Here is a 17011-nt window from a genome sequence, read left to right as displayed (position 1 = left end):
CTTCTAGTCAAATACACAGAACTAACTGAATAACTAAAATATCATGAAAAGAGAAAAACACAAAATAAAGTAATGCCACACACAGAATTTAAGTTAACCAGAAATATATTTAGCACTTCAAAACACCAGAATGCTAAACATCAGATGACCCTCAATCTCAGATCAATAACAGAACAACAGTACAATTATAACAAAAAAAATAATTGACCTTTAAAGTCCAAATCCGGAAAGTTCAATATCTTCTTTTTTTCCTTGGGGACAAAATGTGGGGGGAAAAAAGAAAAAAAAAAGAAAAAAAAAATCTCAGTCCTACCACTTCCCCAAAGGAATCAGTAACTCAAGGACAAAGAAGAGCTGAAAGCTGGCGATGAAATGAAGAGGATCTGTTCCAGACGATTCCTTTCAAATGATTCAGGTCCCAAATGTATCACCAACAACCAGTCCAAGGAAAAAAACCAGTCTGCACAAATATACATTTCAAATTGATTACATCAATAACATTAGACATTTAACCCATTCTTCGTAAGAGAAATCACATGTACACTTTAAAATAAATCAAATTCTACAGTTACATTTTATGTCAACAATTTCACTCGGCATGTGGAAAAAACACAATAAGCATGGGCATCGTACACCTCATGCTCTCCATGACTAGCAAAACTAGCATCATGGTGGCTGTACTTAGCTTCCCTCTTAATGGCTTGAAAACACTCTTCATGAACAATTTAAACACATTTTTCTCTTTGGCAAATACATTCTGACTGGTTTTGCTCAAATAATAACATTTAGTTACACTCACCAGAATGCCTCAGAAACAGTCACAGAAAGCAATATGTATTCTTCGTTTTCTCTTCCAGTGTTTCAATTCAACCTCCCAGCTGATATATAAAACAATAAATCAGGTATTCAAGTCACACTATAAATGCTCATTTTAGTCAGCAAGTCAGAATTACTCACAATCTATGCGTTTTCTCCGTGCTTTTCTCCATGCACATTCACTCTGCGCGCTTTCACTGTGCACTCGCTTCCTGCATGAACTACCCTATCTCTTAAAGGTGCAGTACCCAGGTTTAAAGAAACGCAACTAAGAATTGAAACAGGATATAAATGTCAAGGGTTACATTCTCCCCTTCTAAATCGCATGAGTCCCTGCGTGCGTATTAACAGGAAGACTGGCAGAGAGAATGCCTCCCAAGGAATCAAAAAATGTAATTAGAGCAAGAATTATGGGCTTTCCTAATTCCTCATATTCTAGTGTCTTTGGTGGGCGTCTCTCCCGACCTGAACGTCTGAGGGGTATGGATTCAACGTCAATTGAATTGTGGGGCAATTCTTGGGATTCTAACCCTGCATCTGGTAAAATCTCCTCTGGGATTTCAATGACAATATGACCAGGGGAATGTTCGATCTCAATAGCCTCTGAAGCCAGAGGGACTGGTGTGCCCCCAGTAACCACCTCAGAGTCTTCTTGTGTGGGTTCAATCACAGGCTGGACAGACTCTGATCTGGGAATAGTTGAAATATGTGGAGAGAACTCAGCTGCGTGAGGGTTCAATGGGTCTGACGTCTTCCCAGAAATATCATGAGAGGTTAGTGGCCCACCATCTACTTGTATAATGTAAGGACTCCTTGTGACTATTTCGGGAATGGGTATTTGAAGGCAACTTCCTTCCTCATCACTGGACAGTTCCTCATTACCATCACCCTCCTGCATCTCCGTGTTTACTCTTGTTCTCATCCGTTTCCTGTTAGCGGTGTGATTTGTTCCAGGCACCGGCTCTTCTGAGCTCACAGGCAAAAACCCGCAAGGCAACAAGAGATCCCTGTGAAGGGTACGATGTGGACCATCACTCTTTTCTGGCTTAACTATGTATACGGGGCCATCTGAAATTCTCTTGACCACAGTGTGGACAGTCTTTTCCCATCGTTCTGCAAGTTTGTGCTTCCCCCTCAAACTCAAATTTCTCACAAGGACCCGGTCACCAGGCATTAGTTCAGCTGCTCTCACCTTTTAATCAAATCTTGCTTTGTTCTTTGCATTCATTTTGCGAGAACTTTCAACAGCCAATTCGTAGCTCTCTTGGAGATGCTCTCGTAGCTTCTTTACATACTCAGAGTGGGTTTTGTGTGTTCCACTTGAAGAACTCATGCCAAAAACAAGGTCAATTGGTAGCTTTGCCTGCCGCCCAAACATTAATTCATAAGGTGAATAGCCTGTGGTGTCATTCCGGGTACAGTTGTACGCATGTACAAGGGGCTTTACGAAGTCTCTCCAGTGAGATTTACCTTTCTCATCAAGGGTCCCAAGCATACTGAGAAGAGTTCTATTGAACCTCTCCACAGGGTTCCCACGTGGGTGATAAGGCGTAGTCCTAACCTTGTCAGCTCCAATAAGGGCACACAACTCTCGGATGGTGTGGGATTCAAAATCCTTTCCTTGGTCACTAAGGAGGTGACTTGGGAACCCATAATGGACAATGAAATTCTCCCAGAATGCCTTCGCAATGGTCTTAGCTTTCTGGTCTTTTGTCGGTACCGCCACAGCAAATTTGGTAAAGTGGTGGTCATGACCAGTATATTTCTAGTGTCATGACTATCAGGCTCGAGAGACAAATAATCCATGGATACTAACTCAAGGGGATACGTTGTCTGTATGGATTCCATGGGAGCTGCTTTCTGCGGGCACGCTTTCCTCCTAAAACATCTCTCACAGGTGTAACATCTGTTCTCAATATCCTTTGCCATCTTCGGCCAAAAGAATCTAGCACGAGCAAGGTCAACTGCACGTTCATAGCCAAGATGGCCCACCTCATCATGAACACCATTCAATGCTCTCTCTCTGCACTTTTGAGGCAGAACCAGCTGGTGCAACACAGCCCCATGGGTTGTCCACTTCCGGTATAACACTCCATCTCGTAGCTCAAGCCGTTTCCATTCCCTCAGGAGCAGTTTTACCTCGAGGGGTTCAAACTTGGTACGTTGGAAGTTGGGTTTCTGACCTTGCTCCATGAAAGAAATGATCCTTCCCAAAGTTGAATCCTCCCTCTGAGCTCGGTACCAATCATCACGGGTCATTCCAGGAATAGTCTCGTACCCTGTGGTGGTGAAACTTTCAGGGACAGATGAAGCATCCAAAGCCAAGGACTCTGCAAGAACAATAGACTCTGATGCCTCTGACACGTCGCTTGACAAGAAAAACGAATGACGTTCACACATTGCAGAGAGTAATTCGGGGGAGATCACTTCAGTTTCTTTGCATAATCGCTGTTTCAAGTCTCCAGTAGCCCTCTCTTCTTCAAGGAACGCATCATCTTCCTCAGGTGGATTTTGAGGTCTCCTGGACAATCCGTCCGCATCCTTATTGACAGATCTAGCTCTGTATTTTATATTGAACCTGTAAGTAGATAATGCAGCAAGCCAGCGATGTCCTGCTGCATCGAGTTTTGCCGTGGTCAGCACATATGTCAGTGGGTTATTGTCCGTGAGAACAGTAAATTCAGTGCCATAGAGATAATCGCTGAATTTCTCACAGATGGCCCATTTCAAGGCCAAAAATTCTAATTTGTGGGTAGGATAGTTCCTCTCACTTTTTGAAAGACCCCTACTGGCATATGCTATCACACGGAGCTTGCCCTCCTGCTCTTGGTAGAGAGCTGCGCCAAGCCCCTCCCCACAGGCATCTGTATGCAATACATAGGGAAGTACTGGGTTTGCAAAAGCGAGGATTGGGGCAGATGTCAATTTCTCAATCAGGGTCGTAAATGCATTCTCACACTCGACTGTCCACTCATTACCAAGGGGAGCATTGGTAACTACAGGCATGCTCGATTTCTCTCTCTTGTAAACCTTCCCCCTTTTCCTTGGAGGACTATATCCTGCAGGCAGACTGTTTAACGGCTTTGCTATTTCAGAGAACCCCTTGACGAAGCGCCGATAATACCCAGCAAAACCTAGAAAACATTTAAGCTCCCGTCTGGTTGAAGGACGAGGCCAATCTTTCAGAGCGGAAATCTTTTCGGGATCGGTGTGAACCCCATCGGCATCCACCACATGTCCGAGATATTTTACAGATGATTGGAAAAAGTGGCATTTTTCAGGAGACAACTTTAGTCCACAATCTTTCAGACGAGTCAACACTTTCATCAGCCTGGTTTCGTGTTCCTCAAGTGTTTTAGAAAAGACAATGAGATCATCCAGAAACACGAGTACTTCATTCAAATGCAAGTCCCCTACACACTTTTCCATAAGCCTCTGGAATGTGCTAGGTGCATTTGTGACACCTTGAGGCATGCGATTAAATTCAAAGAATCCCAGAGGACAAACAAAAGCAGTTTTGTGTTTATCTTCTTCGGCTACTTCAACTTGGTAGTATCCCGATTTAAGGTCCATGACTGAGAACCATTTAGCCCCACTGAGTGCAGAGAAAGTCTCCTCTATGTTGGGAAGCGCATATGCATCTTTTATAGTGTGCGCATTAAGCTTCCTATAATCGACACAAAGCCTGATTTGTCCATTCTTCTTACGAACCAAAACGATTGGTGATGCGAAAGGGCTCTCTGACTCTCTGATTATTCCAGCATCTAGGAGCTCCCTGAGATGTTGCTTAACAGCTTCTCTGTCACTGGGATGAATTGGCCTAGGTCGTTCTTTAAAAGGCGTCTCATCCTGTAGTCTAATGTGATGCCTCACTGCAGTGGCGTGACCATACGACAAGTCATCCACAGCAAAGACCTCTGACATGGAATTGAGTTTATCAGAGATGCGTTTTTTTCCATTCTTCAGGAATGGGTGAGTTATCAAGTTGGAACGCCAGCTTCCCACAGGGCAACTGAGCAGAACAAGACAAAAGATCAGTCTTCAAAGGCAGAACATAAGCAGCTGCCATTTCAGCGATCACACGCTTGGGATGAAGGGTAATATCACGGTCAGTTATGTTCTTTAAGACGACAGGAATCTTGGAACAAGCCCTGTGTGGGGCACCGACCACAGCACACTCAAGCAGAAGACCACCTGGCAAGGGAAAAGACTCAGGTTGCTCTAAAACAAATACGGCGTTTGACATTCCCTTAATCCTCACTTGACCAAGGAGGCATATTTTCTGTTTGGCAGGGATAGTGATTTGGCCTTTCCCCATTGCTTTCACTTGGAAGGATTTCCTCCCCCTCTCATAATTCTGAGCAACATGCTGAAAAAGCAAAGCATAATCACTACTGCCACCAGGTTTTTTAAAGAACTTATCCCCTTTCCTCTCTACACCCTGCTGATACAAGCGGTCAAGAACATTTGTCCCAATCAACAGCGGGACTTTACTGTTGAAGTGACAATCTGGAACAACAAGAAGAAGAGAAGAAAGCTCTTCCTCTGCACCTGTGACAGTACAAGGGAAGGTTATGATGGCTTGGATGTAACCAAGGTATGGAACATTCTGTCCACCAGCACCCTCAACCTCAAACAACGCATGAATTGGCTGAATGGGAACTGAAGAAAGATTGATCAAGTAGAATGACTCAGAAACAGTCGTAACTTGAGACCCTGTGTCTAAGAGAGAATCACACCGAGTTCCTTCAACAAGAACAGAAGCAACACAACGTTGGCCAATAAGACCTTGCGGCAAGAATTCATCCTTAACCCTGATGTTTGTTTGGGTTTCTCTCGCACAATGGACTGTATTGTGAATCATCATTGTGGGACGAATGTGTGTGCTGGCAGCTCCTGGGTGTCCCGCAACAGGAGCTGTTAGAGGTTTAAAGAAAACTGTGATGTCCCATGCAATCTCCTGTACTCCTCCCGTCTCTCTCTTAGCCGTGAATTCTTCTTCCGAACAAGCTCAGGGTTGGGTTGCTTACTGCAGCGAACTGCAATGTGTCCATCTTCCCCGCACTTGAAACAGAACCAGGGTTTTGGCATAGTTGCAGAGTCAGGTGTCACGTTGGAGCTGGACACAAGGCAGTCACTGGTAACTGCACTTTCTTTAGAGTCTTTCCCAGCTTTTATCTCATAGTCTCTAGTTTCACCTCTCCTTGACAAGTATGCAACTTGTTTTTTCAGCGCAGCTATCTCTCCTTTAAGCTTCTGGGTTTCATCCTGTTGGCATTTATTTGTCGGCTCAGGCGAAGGTTCAACATTAACAGGTATACCATACACTGAGTGAGCATGAGCAGCTGCTTTCGTGCTGCCAAGATGTTTCTTCATTCGATCTAGCTTTGCTGCTTTTTTGTCTTCCTCGGTTCTCACAGAGAGCAGGAGTTCAGGAAAGGTTGGTGGATTGTCTTTACGATGTTCAAGCTGAAGTCCAATTATCATGGCCTGGTCCCAGCACCCTCGACAGAACTGGCGAAGCAGGTGCTTACGGGAATCTGCAGCACTCTCCCCCTCTGGATATTGCTCGGGTAAGCAGAGTATGCAGTCGTTGCAGGTATGTTGACGGCTTTTCTCCCGCATTTTGATTTAAGTTGAGAAAAGTTGCAAAGAGCTCCTCTCCATCTTCTACTACACCAAAGGCGGATTCAATCTGGTTAAGGTAAGAGCTAGGTGAAGAATTAACACCTAAGGGCTTGACAATGTCAGCTGCTGGGCTGAGCAGGCTCTCTAAGATCATCCTCACTTTCTGAGAATCTGGCGAAGAGGGGTCAGAAACTAGAAGATCAACTTGAGTACGCCACGTCTCATAGTCGACTTCCCCATTTGGCTTGGGGGTCCGGCCGGAGAATGTGCGGATGCGGCTCTGCCTCAAGGGGGAATGAGCAGACTCATTACGGATGACGTGCTCTACAACAACCCTTTGAATCTGAGGGGGGTTGAGCATACTTTCATCAACATGCAGTGGACTTGGTGGAGCATGCAAGGGGGAACGGTTTGGAATCCTAGCTTGAGCTTGACTTAACTCAGCAGGGTTAGTTATTCCTGAGTCACGAAGACTTGGGCTGCAAACAGTGGTATGTGGATCTGCTTCAGCTGCTTGGGAATCATTTGAATGAAGCTGAATGCTCTGAAGTTCATTCTGAAGTTCATTCTGAAGAGCAAGTAGGAATTCTGCTCTACCACTGCCGGGGATATCGTTTAGTTCATCTAAATATCTTAATGCCAGTTCCCTGCCTAGCCTCCGCTGGCATAGATCACGGACTGTTTTTACATTCCATGTAATGGAAGGGTCTTTTGGGCTTGGCTGGTCACCTAAACAATCAGGGCTGATACTCAAAATAGATTTCTCAGACAAATACTGAATTAGGAGTCTACCGACTGGCTGCTCTGACTCATCAGGAACTCTAACTATTTTCTCAATTTCCCCATATGCTTCAAAAATACTCTGAATATCCTTATCGTCACAAATTTCTACTATCCCCGTAACATACAGACAGTTCTGACCATATACATCAAAACGGTCACAAAGATCCATATTTAGTTTTGGAACATATAATCAAGCTAAAAAAAATGAAAATAAATGTAGATCCCACTCTCAGAATATTGAATGAAAATCAAAATCACAAAAAATAAATTTCTTGAGGTAATTAACACAACAAGTAAAATTTAACCCAAGCTCCTGGCTGCTGGCTCGCCACTATATTTGTGTAACCCTCATCTCAGGGTTTTGTGATCTAATAAAAAAAATACAAATTGTCCAAGTTCATTCAAGGAGCTTTGGGATTTTTTTCTTCTAGTCAAATACACAGAACTAACTGAATAACTAAAATATCATGAAAAGAGAAAAACACAAAATAAAGTAATGCCACACACAGAATTTAAGTTAACCAGAAATATATTTGTGAGGCAATTTAAATGCTCTCTGTTCTAGCACTTCAAAACACCAGAATGCTAAACATCAGATGACCCTCAATCTCAGATGAATAACAGAACAACAGTACAATTATAACAAAAAAAATAATTGACCTTTAAAGTCCAAATCCGGAAAGTTCAATTTCTTTTTTTCCTTGGGGACAAAATGTGGGGGGGAAAAAGAAAAAAAAAAGAAAAAAAAATATCTCAGTCCTACCACTTCCCCAAAGGAATCAGTAACTCAAGGACAAAGAAGAGCTGAAAGCTGGCGATGAAATGAAGAGGATCTGTTCCAGATGATTCCTTTCAAATGATTCAGGTCCCAAATGTATCACCAACAACCAGTCCAAGGAAAAAAACCAGTCTGCACAAATATACATTTCAAATTGATTACATCAATAACATTAGACATTTAACCCATTCTTCGTAAGAGAAATCACATGTACACTTTAAAATAAATCAAATTCTACAGTTACATTTTATGTCAACAATTTCACTCGGCATGTGGAAAAAAGACAATAAGCATGGGCATCGTACACCTCATGCTCTCCATGACTAGCAAAACAAGCATCATGGTGGCTGTACTTAGCTTCCCTCTTAATGGCTTGAAAACACTCTTCATGAACAATTTAAACACATTTTTCTCTTTGGCAAATACATTCTGACTGGTTTTGCTCAAATAATAACATTTAGTTACACTCACCAGAATGCCTCAGAAACAGTCACAGAAAGCAATATGTATTCTTCGTTTTCTCTTCCAGTGTTTCAATTCAACCTCCCAGCTGATATATAAAACAATAAATCAGGTATTCAAGTCACACTATAAATGCTCATTTTAGTCAGCAAGTCAGAATTACTCACAATCTATGCGTTTTCTCCGTGCTTTTCTCCATGTACATTCACTCTGTGCGCTTTCACTGTGCACTCGCTTCCTGCATGAACTACCCTATCTCTTAAAGGGGCAGTACCCAGGTTTAAAGAAACGCAACTAAGAATTGAAACAGGATATAAATGTCAAGGGTTACACATGGCGGATGATCTTATCCTTTACCTGGAACCTGAGGAGATGAATGATGATCGGTCTTGGCCGCTGGTTGGGTGGAGGTTTGAGTGCCAGGGCTCTGTGAGCCCGTTCACACTCCACAGGCGAATCGAGGACCCCTCCAAAGACCTCCTCGAGCATCTTGGTGAAGAAAGCTGTCGGTTGTGGCCCCTCCACGGATTCAGGTACACCAATGACCCTGATGTTGTTACGCCGGCTCCGTGATTCGACGATTTTAGTTGCTAGTTTAGCATGGTCTGTCTGGAGCTTGGTGATAGCTTCCTTGGCAGCCTTCAGGCATAGCTCTCGCGCGTCACCTTCACTCTCAAGGATTTCGAGTTTCTCAGCGTGTTCTGTCACAGTAGTTATGACACCGTTCAACTTGGTCTCAAGAGCTGAGAAAGTTTGTTTGAAGTCCTCGGAGATGGCGGTTCGATGAGACTCAAGCAGGTGGGTGAGGGACGCCATTGTGACCGTCTCAGCGTTTGAGTTTGTCTGCACCACTTTTGCCTTCGGCATGGTCACAGCAGATCAGTAAGTTAGTAAATCCACCACTTTGGATACGTTTAGGAGAGAGTTAAGTTACAAACGATGAGTTTAAAGATGAACAAACATTAGCGAGGGCGCGAGACGCTGCGTGCTTCGCTTGTTACCACATCACGTGACCACCATCTCGAACCATCACCATCTATAAGCTAAATCGTATAGAGATCTAGCGAAGACACAAGGAAGAGACAGTGAATTCATGAACCGTGACATATTTCCCTGGTTTATGAAACGGTAGGATTGTTGCTCTTTTCTATTGCCTAGGTATATCACCTTCACGCCAAATTCGATTAAATAGCTTAAGAACATTCTCTAGAACCTCTTCTGGCAGTTGATGGTGTAGGGAATATGCAAATTAACTCAAATGGTAATAAAGGGGAATGTTAATAATGAATCAGGGGTATGATTCATGTATCGCATACAGTTACATTAAATTATCGAAGCTGAAAATAGATAGATTGTATATATGAATAATCAATCACAACGAATTATAATTCATCATTAATATATCAATAGTCTTATTACAGATAGATTATATGAGATAACCCTTAACCCTCTGAGGTCGGCAAACGCGCCCCCGCGTTTTGCTGGATTTTCTTCACATTGTAGTATAATAAACTTAAATTACTCCGTCATTTATGGTTATACAGAAAAAAGAAATATAAAAAAAGAATCTGTGATATTTCTACTTTTGTATGTGTCCACTTACAATCAAATCAAAACATTGTGCTTTTGTAAAATAAAGAAAATAAACAGGGTGTGCGTTCTGCCTCTCCGTCGCGGTGAACTTTTTTTTCTTGAGCACGTCTATAAACTGAAACAAAACTCAGCGAATACTTGTCACACATTTATGAGCCATATACCTTTATACACATGCAAATCTCCACATGGGACGCGAACGCCCTCGTTACCTGAAACACAAAACACCAAAAAACTTCACAAGTCTCTGCTTTTCGTCGAGTTTGGAAGACACGTCTGAGCTTACATTGGATTTACCTAAGAAGAAGAAGAACGCGATTTGAAGACAAGAAAGATGTAAGGTAAGAAATTCTTACTTATTAGTTTATGGTATTGTTGCATAAACTTCACATTGCAGTTGAACTGTTGCTAGATATATGGTGAATATTATACTATTTAGACCCGTGTTTCCTGTTAAATACTGTTTGTGGATATCTGCTCAAACATAGATATGTATAACCATAATGTTTAATATTTTGGAGCGCGATGGCGTTTGAATGTATCATATTTTGGAGCGCGCTGTGGGTTTGAATGTATCATATTTTGGAGCGCGCTGTGGGTTTTAATGTATCATATTTTGGAGCGCGATTGCGTTTGAAAGGAAAAATGCACCAAACATTAGGCTTTATGTTTTTACTATTATCTCATTTCATATCATCATAACGAATGGAAACATTTGAAGTAACATATGATAATCAATATATTTTTCTCTAGCGTAGTTGTTCTTGAAATCTTTTGGAAGATTTAATTTATTGTTGTTATTATTTTATGCAGCACTGCGTAGCCTATGCCTACAAGGCAAAACAAACCTGGTGTTCATTATATATTGTTGGAAACGTGTGTGTGTGTGTGTGTGTATTCTGTGAATTTTTAAAATAAATTTTAACCAGAAAAATCTAAAATCTATTCCCAAAATCGTGCAGCCCTATAGTTTCTCTTGATATCAGAATCAGAATCAGAATCAGAAAGAGCTTTATTGCCAAGTATGCTTGCGCATACGAGGAATTTGTCTTGGTGACAGTAGCTTCCAGTACACATACAATATAAAGTGACAAGACAAGTGACAAGTAACATAGGTATAAATAAAAAAAATAAAAAAAAATAGAAAAAATAAAAATAAAATAAAAATAAAAGATTATAAATTATAAATATATATAAAGTTATAAGGTGCTATAATGAAATGTCTGAGGGAAGTATTGCACATGTTTGTTCCACAGTAGGGGAACATTTAAGTGTTCATGAGGTAGATGGCCTGGGGAAAGAAACTTTTCCTGTGTCTGGTTGTTTTTGTGCTCGGTGCTCTGTAGCGTCGACCAGACGGTAACAGTTCAAACAGAAAGTGTGCTGGGTGTGACGGGTCCAGAGTGATTTTGCGAGCCCTTTTACTCACTCTGGATGAGTGCAGTACTTTGAGTGTGGGAAGGGTAGTGCCAGTGATTCGCTCAGCAGTCCGAACTATCCGCTGTAGTCTACGGAGGTCGGTTTTGGTAGCAGAGCCGAACCAGACGGTGATGGAAGTGCAGAGGATGGACTGGATGACAGCTGAGTAGAACTGTATGAGCAGCTCCTGTGGCAGGTTGAATTTCCTCAGCTGACGCAGGAAGTACAGTCTCTGTTGGGCTTTCTTCACAATAGAGTCTATGTGAGTGTCCCACTTCAGATCCTGAGAGATGGTGGTGCCCAGGAACCTGAATGACTCTACTGCAGTCACAGTGCTGTCCATGATGGTGAGTGAAGGGAGTGCAGGGGGGTTTCTCCTGAAGTCCACGATCATCTCCACTGTTTTGAGCGTGTTCAGCTCCAGGTTGTTATAACTGCACCAAAGAGACAGCTGCTCCACCTCCTGTGTGTACGCAGACTCGTCACCGTTCCGGATGAGTCCGATAACAGTAGTGTCGTCCGCAAACTTCAGGAGCTTGACAGAGGTGTCTTTAGAGGTGCAGTAATTTGTGTACAGGGAGAAGAGCAGTGGTGAGAGAACACATCCCTGTGGAGCACCGGTGCTGATGGTGCGGCTGTCGGACGTGATTTTGCCCATTCTGACTAGCTGTTGTCTGTCTGTCAGAAAGCTGGTGATCCATTGACAGATGGAGCTAGGGACAGAGAGCTGGGTCAGTTTGGTCTGGAGCAGTGATGGGACGATGGTGTTGAAGGCAGAACTAAAGTCCACGAACAGAATCCTTGCATAGGTCCCTGGTTTGTCCAGATGTTGTAGGGTGTAATGCAGTCCCATATTGACCACATCATCCACAGACCGGTTTGCTCTGTAGGCAAACTGCAGGGGGTCCAGCAAGGGTCCAGTGATGTCCTTCAGATATGCTAACACCAGTCTTTCGAATGACTTCATGGCCACAGATGTTAAGGCAACAGGTCTGTAGTCATTGAGTCCTGTGATCTTTGGTTTCTTCGGGATTGGGATGATGGTGGAGCGTTTAAAGCAGAAAGGGACTTTGCACTGCTCCAGTGATCTGTTGAAGATCAGTGAGAAGATAGAGGCCAGCTGGTCAGCGCAGGTTTTCAGGCAGGCTGGTGAAACACCGTCTGGGCCTGGTGCTTTCCTTCTCTTCTGTTTCCTGAAGATCTGACGCACATTATCCTCACTGATCTGAAGTGCTGGGGGGGAGGGGAGGGGGATGGCTGGAGGTGTTGATGGCTGTGTAGAGAGATGGTCAGGGCGGGTATGGGGTGTCTGATCGGGGGTCTCAAATCTACAGTAAAAGACATTCAGCTCGTTCGCAAGATGCTTGTTGCTGTCGATGCTGGGGGATGGTGTCTTGTAGTTGGTAATGTCTTTCAGGCCTTTCCACACTGATGCAGGGTATGTTTTCAGTATTCTTTTTTTTTTCTTTCAGGGACCAGATGCAACTGAGTCCTGCTGACTTCAACATTCACATGAGTCTCTGTACATGAACATGGTAAAGTGAAAATCAAACACCTTGGAAATGAAAGGTATGTACAATGTTTTTAGGAATGGCACAAAGGTCTCTGTCTTTGGATCATTGTTTTCAATGTGCTCTTTTGTCATTTGTATTTTTGGATCGTGTTGTGTTGTAAATAAATCCAAACAATCTAAAAGCCATTCTTTTTTAAATCTCCTCATTCTTTGTGCAAGGTTGCTCTGAATGACAGGGCCTGATCGCTCCTAATAGGGCAGTTAGGGGAGTGTCTTTGTCTTTCTCAGGTGTTGAAGGCTTACATATTCATGAGATGATCACGCCTCTTCGCATATGGCTTTGTCACACAAAACACGTCTTAGAAATTTTAAATCAATATATTGTCTTATCTGAATGAGCAGTCAGGGTGATTTTCACATAGTTTTGGAGCAAATATTCTAGGCTACGTGATACAATTTTCAAAAGTCTTGTGAAGAAATAATCAGTATGGGTTTCATGGCCTTATTTCAGTGACAATTTTTTTTTGTATTTTCACAAACCACGCATAAATGTCATTATCTCAAAACTACAAACTTTTACATACATGCTGCTGATATATTATTGTAGCAGAGTTTGTGCTGAATACAGTGTAATTAGACTTTAGCCATGAAAATGTCACTAGTAACAGAAAAAAACACAAATGTCAGAGCATGTCAGAACACCTCCAGGGCCCAGAAAACAGCTCAGACCTCAGAGGGTTAATTCTGAAAAAACAGAGATTCTAATTATTGAACAAAAAACTTCCTCACGTAATAACCTAGAATACTGTCTAACACGTGATGGCTGCTCTGTTAAATCTTCATCGCTGGTTAGGAACCTGGGTGTGCTCTTTGATACCAATCTTTCATTTGAAAGTCACGTGTCTAGTATCTGTAAAACCGCATCTTTCCATCTTAAAAATATATCTAAATTACGTCATATGCTCTCATTGACAAATGCGGAATAATTAGTTAAAGGGATACTCCACTTTTTTTGGAAATAGGCTCATTTTACAACTCCCCCAGAGTTAACAGTTGAGTTTTACCGTTTTCGAATCCATTCAGCCGAACTCCGGGTCTGGCAGTACCACTTTTAGCATAGCTTAGCATAGATCATTGAATCGGACAGGACCATTAGCATCTCTCTCAAAAAAATTACCAAAGAGTTTCGATAGTTTTCCTATTTAAAACTTGACTCTTCTGTAGTTACATCGTGTACTAAGACCGACGGAAAATGTAAAGTTGCGATTTTCTAGGCTGATATGGCTAGGAACTATACTCTCATTCCTGCGTAATAATCAAGAAACTTTGCTGCCGTACCATGAGTCCAGCAGGAGGCGTAATATGACGCAGCGCCTTTTTTCTTTTTTCCTTTTAATTAGGAAAAATATCGAAACTCTTTGGTAATTTTTTTGAGAGAGATGCTAATGGTCCTGTCTGATTCAATGATCTATGCTAAGCTATGCTAAAAGTGGTACCGCCAGACCCGGAGTTCGGCTGAATGGATTTCGAAAACGGTAAAACTCAACAGTTTAACTCTGGGAGAGTTGTAAAATGAGCCTATTTCCCAAAAAAGTGGAGTATCCCTTTAATGCGTTCATGACATCAAGGCTAGATTATTGTAATGCTCTAATGGGTGGTTGCCCTGCACGCTTAATAAACAAATTACAGCTGGTCCAAAACACAGCAGCTCGAGTTCTTACCAGAACCAGGAAGTATGACCATATTAGCCCTGTTCTGTCAACACTGGCTCCCTATTAAACATCGTAAAATGTTTTAAATATTGCTGATTACTTACAAAGCACTAAATGGTTTAGCTCCGCAGTACTTGAGCGAGATCTTAACGCATTATAGTCCTTCACGTCTATTGCAATCTCAAAATTCCGGCCAGTTGATAATACCCAGAATATCAAAATCGACTGCTGGCGGTAGATCCTTTTCCTATTTAGCACCAAAACTTTGGAACAGTCTTCCTAACATTGTCCGGGAAGCAGACACACTCTGTCAGTTCAAAGCTAGACTGAAAACACATCTCTTTGACCTAGCATACACATAACACATTATAGACTTCTATAATTCCATATTAGGCTGCATAGATTAGGCCAGCCAGAACCGGGAACACTTCCCATAAATCCTGATGTACTCGTTACATCATAAGAAGAATGGCGTCTACGCTAATATTAGTCTCTCTGTTTATTCCGAGGTTTACCGCAGTCCGCCGGATCCAGGCCGTATCCAGATCTGATGAAGGACCTGCGCCTGGACGCGACGACAATGCAGTCCTTAAGTGTCAACTAGTCTCTCCTCTTTCGCCGGATCCAGGCCGGATCCAGATCCGATGAAGGACCTGCGTGACAACAACGCAGTACTGAAGTGTCAACAAGTCTCTCCGTTTACTGAAGTGAGGTGGACCCCGGCCATATCCAGATCAGATGGTGGATCTGCACCTGGACCCAACCATGACGCATCCCTGAAGTGCCAGCCTCATCAGCCCTGTGAAGGCCTCATCGACACGACCAATCTGACTTCTGACCTGTAACGCTGCCTGGATCATAATCATACACTGTTCGCTCGTTGGCCAGAGGAGAACTGGCCCCCGACTGAGCCTGGGTTCTCCCAAGGGTTTTTTTCTCCATTCTGTCACCTGATGGAGTTTTGGTTCCTTGCCACTGTTTCTTCTAGAAACAAACTGTTGTATTATTTTCATGTTATCAATGTGAAGCTGCTTTGATACAATCTGTATTGTAAAAAGCGCTATATAAATAAAGGTGACTTGACTTGACTTGACATACAGGAGGCCGTAGAACCAGGCCAGCGGAGGACAGCAGAAAACGTAGTGCGAGTCCTCGGCGAAGGGACTAGAGCAGTAGCGCTCACCAGTAATCCCCTATCTACTGGCGAGCTCTGGCTTTTAGTTGACAGGTCGAGACGAAGTGACTCGCGGAGCCGCAGTAGAGGCAGAGTCGATTCAGTATCCGTCGTTGACGTTCAGCAGCAGAGATGTGGATACCCCCCAGCAGCAAATCTCATCCTTGATATCCGCATTCAGCCCTTCAAGGAAACATGCGACTAACGCCGGTTCGTTCCAGCTGCACGTAGTAGCCAGGGTGCGGATTTCAATGGAGAAGTCGGCAACAGTCCGCTTCCCCTGGCGAAGCACAGCGAGTAGTCATGAAGCTTTGCGACCGCAGGCAGAACGGTCGAACACCCTGACCATCTCCTCCTTAAAGGGCATCTTGCAGGTCAGACTACCCAGTAAGTCAATGTATAGAAAAATAATGTAGGAACTAGATTTAAATATAAATATATACTTATAAAACGCTATTAAGGCTTCTAGAGTCGTTTTTGTGAGAAAATTTTACTTCTGCATCTGAAAACCGCCGGAAGTGACGTAACAGGAGGGAGTGCGGTCAAAGTAAACAATAGGAAAGCAATGGATCGCAATGACAGTTCGGACGCTGAGGAAATTGTAAATGTTTACTCGTATGACGGACCTCAGCCATATAAGTTAATTATGAGCCTGCTATGCAGCCAAGAGAGCAGGACAGGCCAGGCAACTACTTTTATTTGTGTAAACAACAAGAAAACGTAGTGCTTTTGTAAAATAAAATAAAACGAACAGGGCGCGCTTTCATGATCTCTGTGAATTGGAGCGCGTCTCAAAAATTAACTGAAAAACAGTGTATAGATAAGCCTCACAGACATGAGAAATATAACTATCTATATAAAGTTTATAAAAAAAATGTCCACCAACGAAAAAAATCCAATCGAAAGCAAATACGGTACCATCTGATTGTGTAATCCTGTCCGTATGAAAGGCGCATCTACATTACAGCGGAAATGTATGGAGATATGTTTGAACCACATTCTGACGACGGACTGGGCGACCTGATGAAGATGCTGTGACAGTGTGCACATATCGCCATCATCTCATATAACTCCATCATATCGCAGGGATTATAATCATCCAGTCTATAGTGAACGCTACACACTACCATGTT

At 42.8% G+C, this 17011-nt stretch overlaps 1 long non-coding RNA gene across 1 annotated transcript in view; it reads right to left on the bottom strand.

Annotated features, from left to right (window-relative positions):
• Positions 1 to 206: 206 nt before the first annotated feature.
• LOC309488539 overlaps positions 207 to 17011 on the bottom strand; it is a 42705-nt gene continuing 25900 nt past the window's right edge. The window contains exons 2-5 of the long non-coding RNA XR_014202157.1: positions 8635 to 8812; positions 8477 to 8555; positions 7991 to 8137; positions 207 to 878 (exon numbers count right to left, since the gene is read on the bottom strand). This is a non-coding gene — a long non-coding RNA (uncharacterized lncRNA). The remainder of the gene's footprint in view (positions 879 to 7990; positions 8138 to 8476; positions 8556 to 8634; positions 8813 to 17011) is intronic.

This window comes from Leuciscus leuciscus (assembly GCF_965113295.1).
Source record: "Leuciscus leuciscus genome assembly, chromosome: 23".
NCBI classification, from domain to species: domain Eukaryota; kingdom Metazoa; phylum Chordata; class Actinopteri; order Cypriniformes; family Leuciscidae; genus Leuciscus; species Leuciscus leuciscus.
Note: the sequence above shows the minus strand (reverse complement) of the source record. Positions and strands in the feature narration are given on the sequence as shown.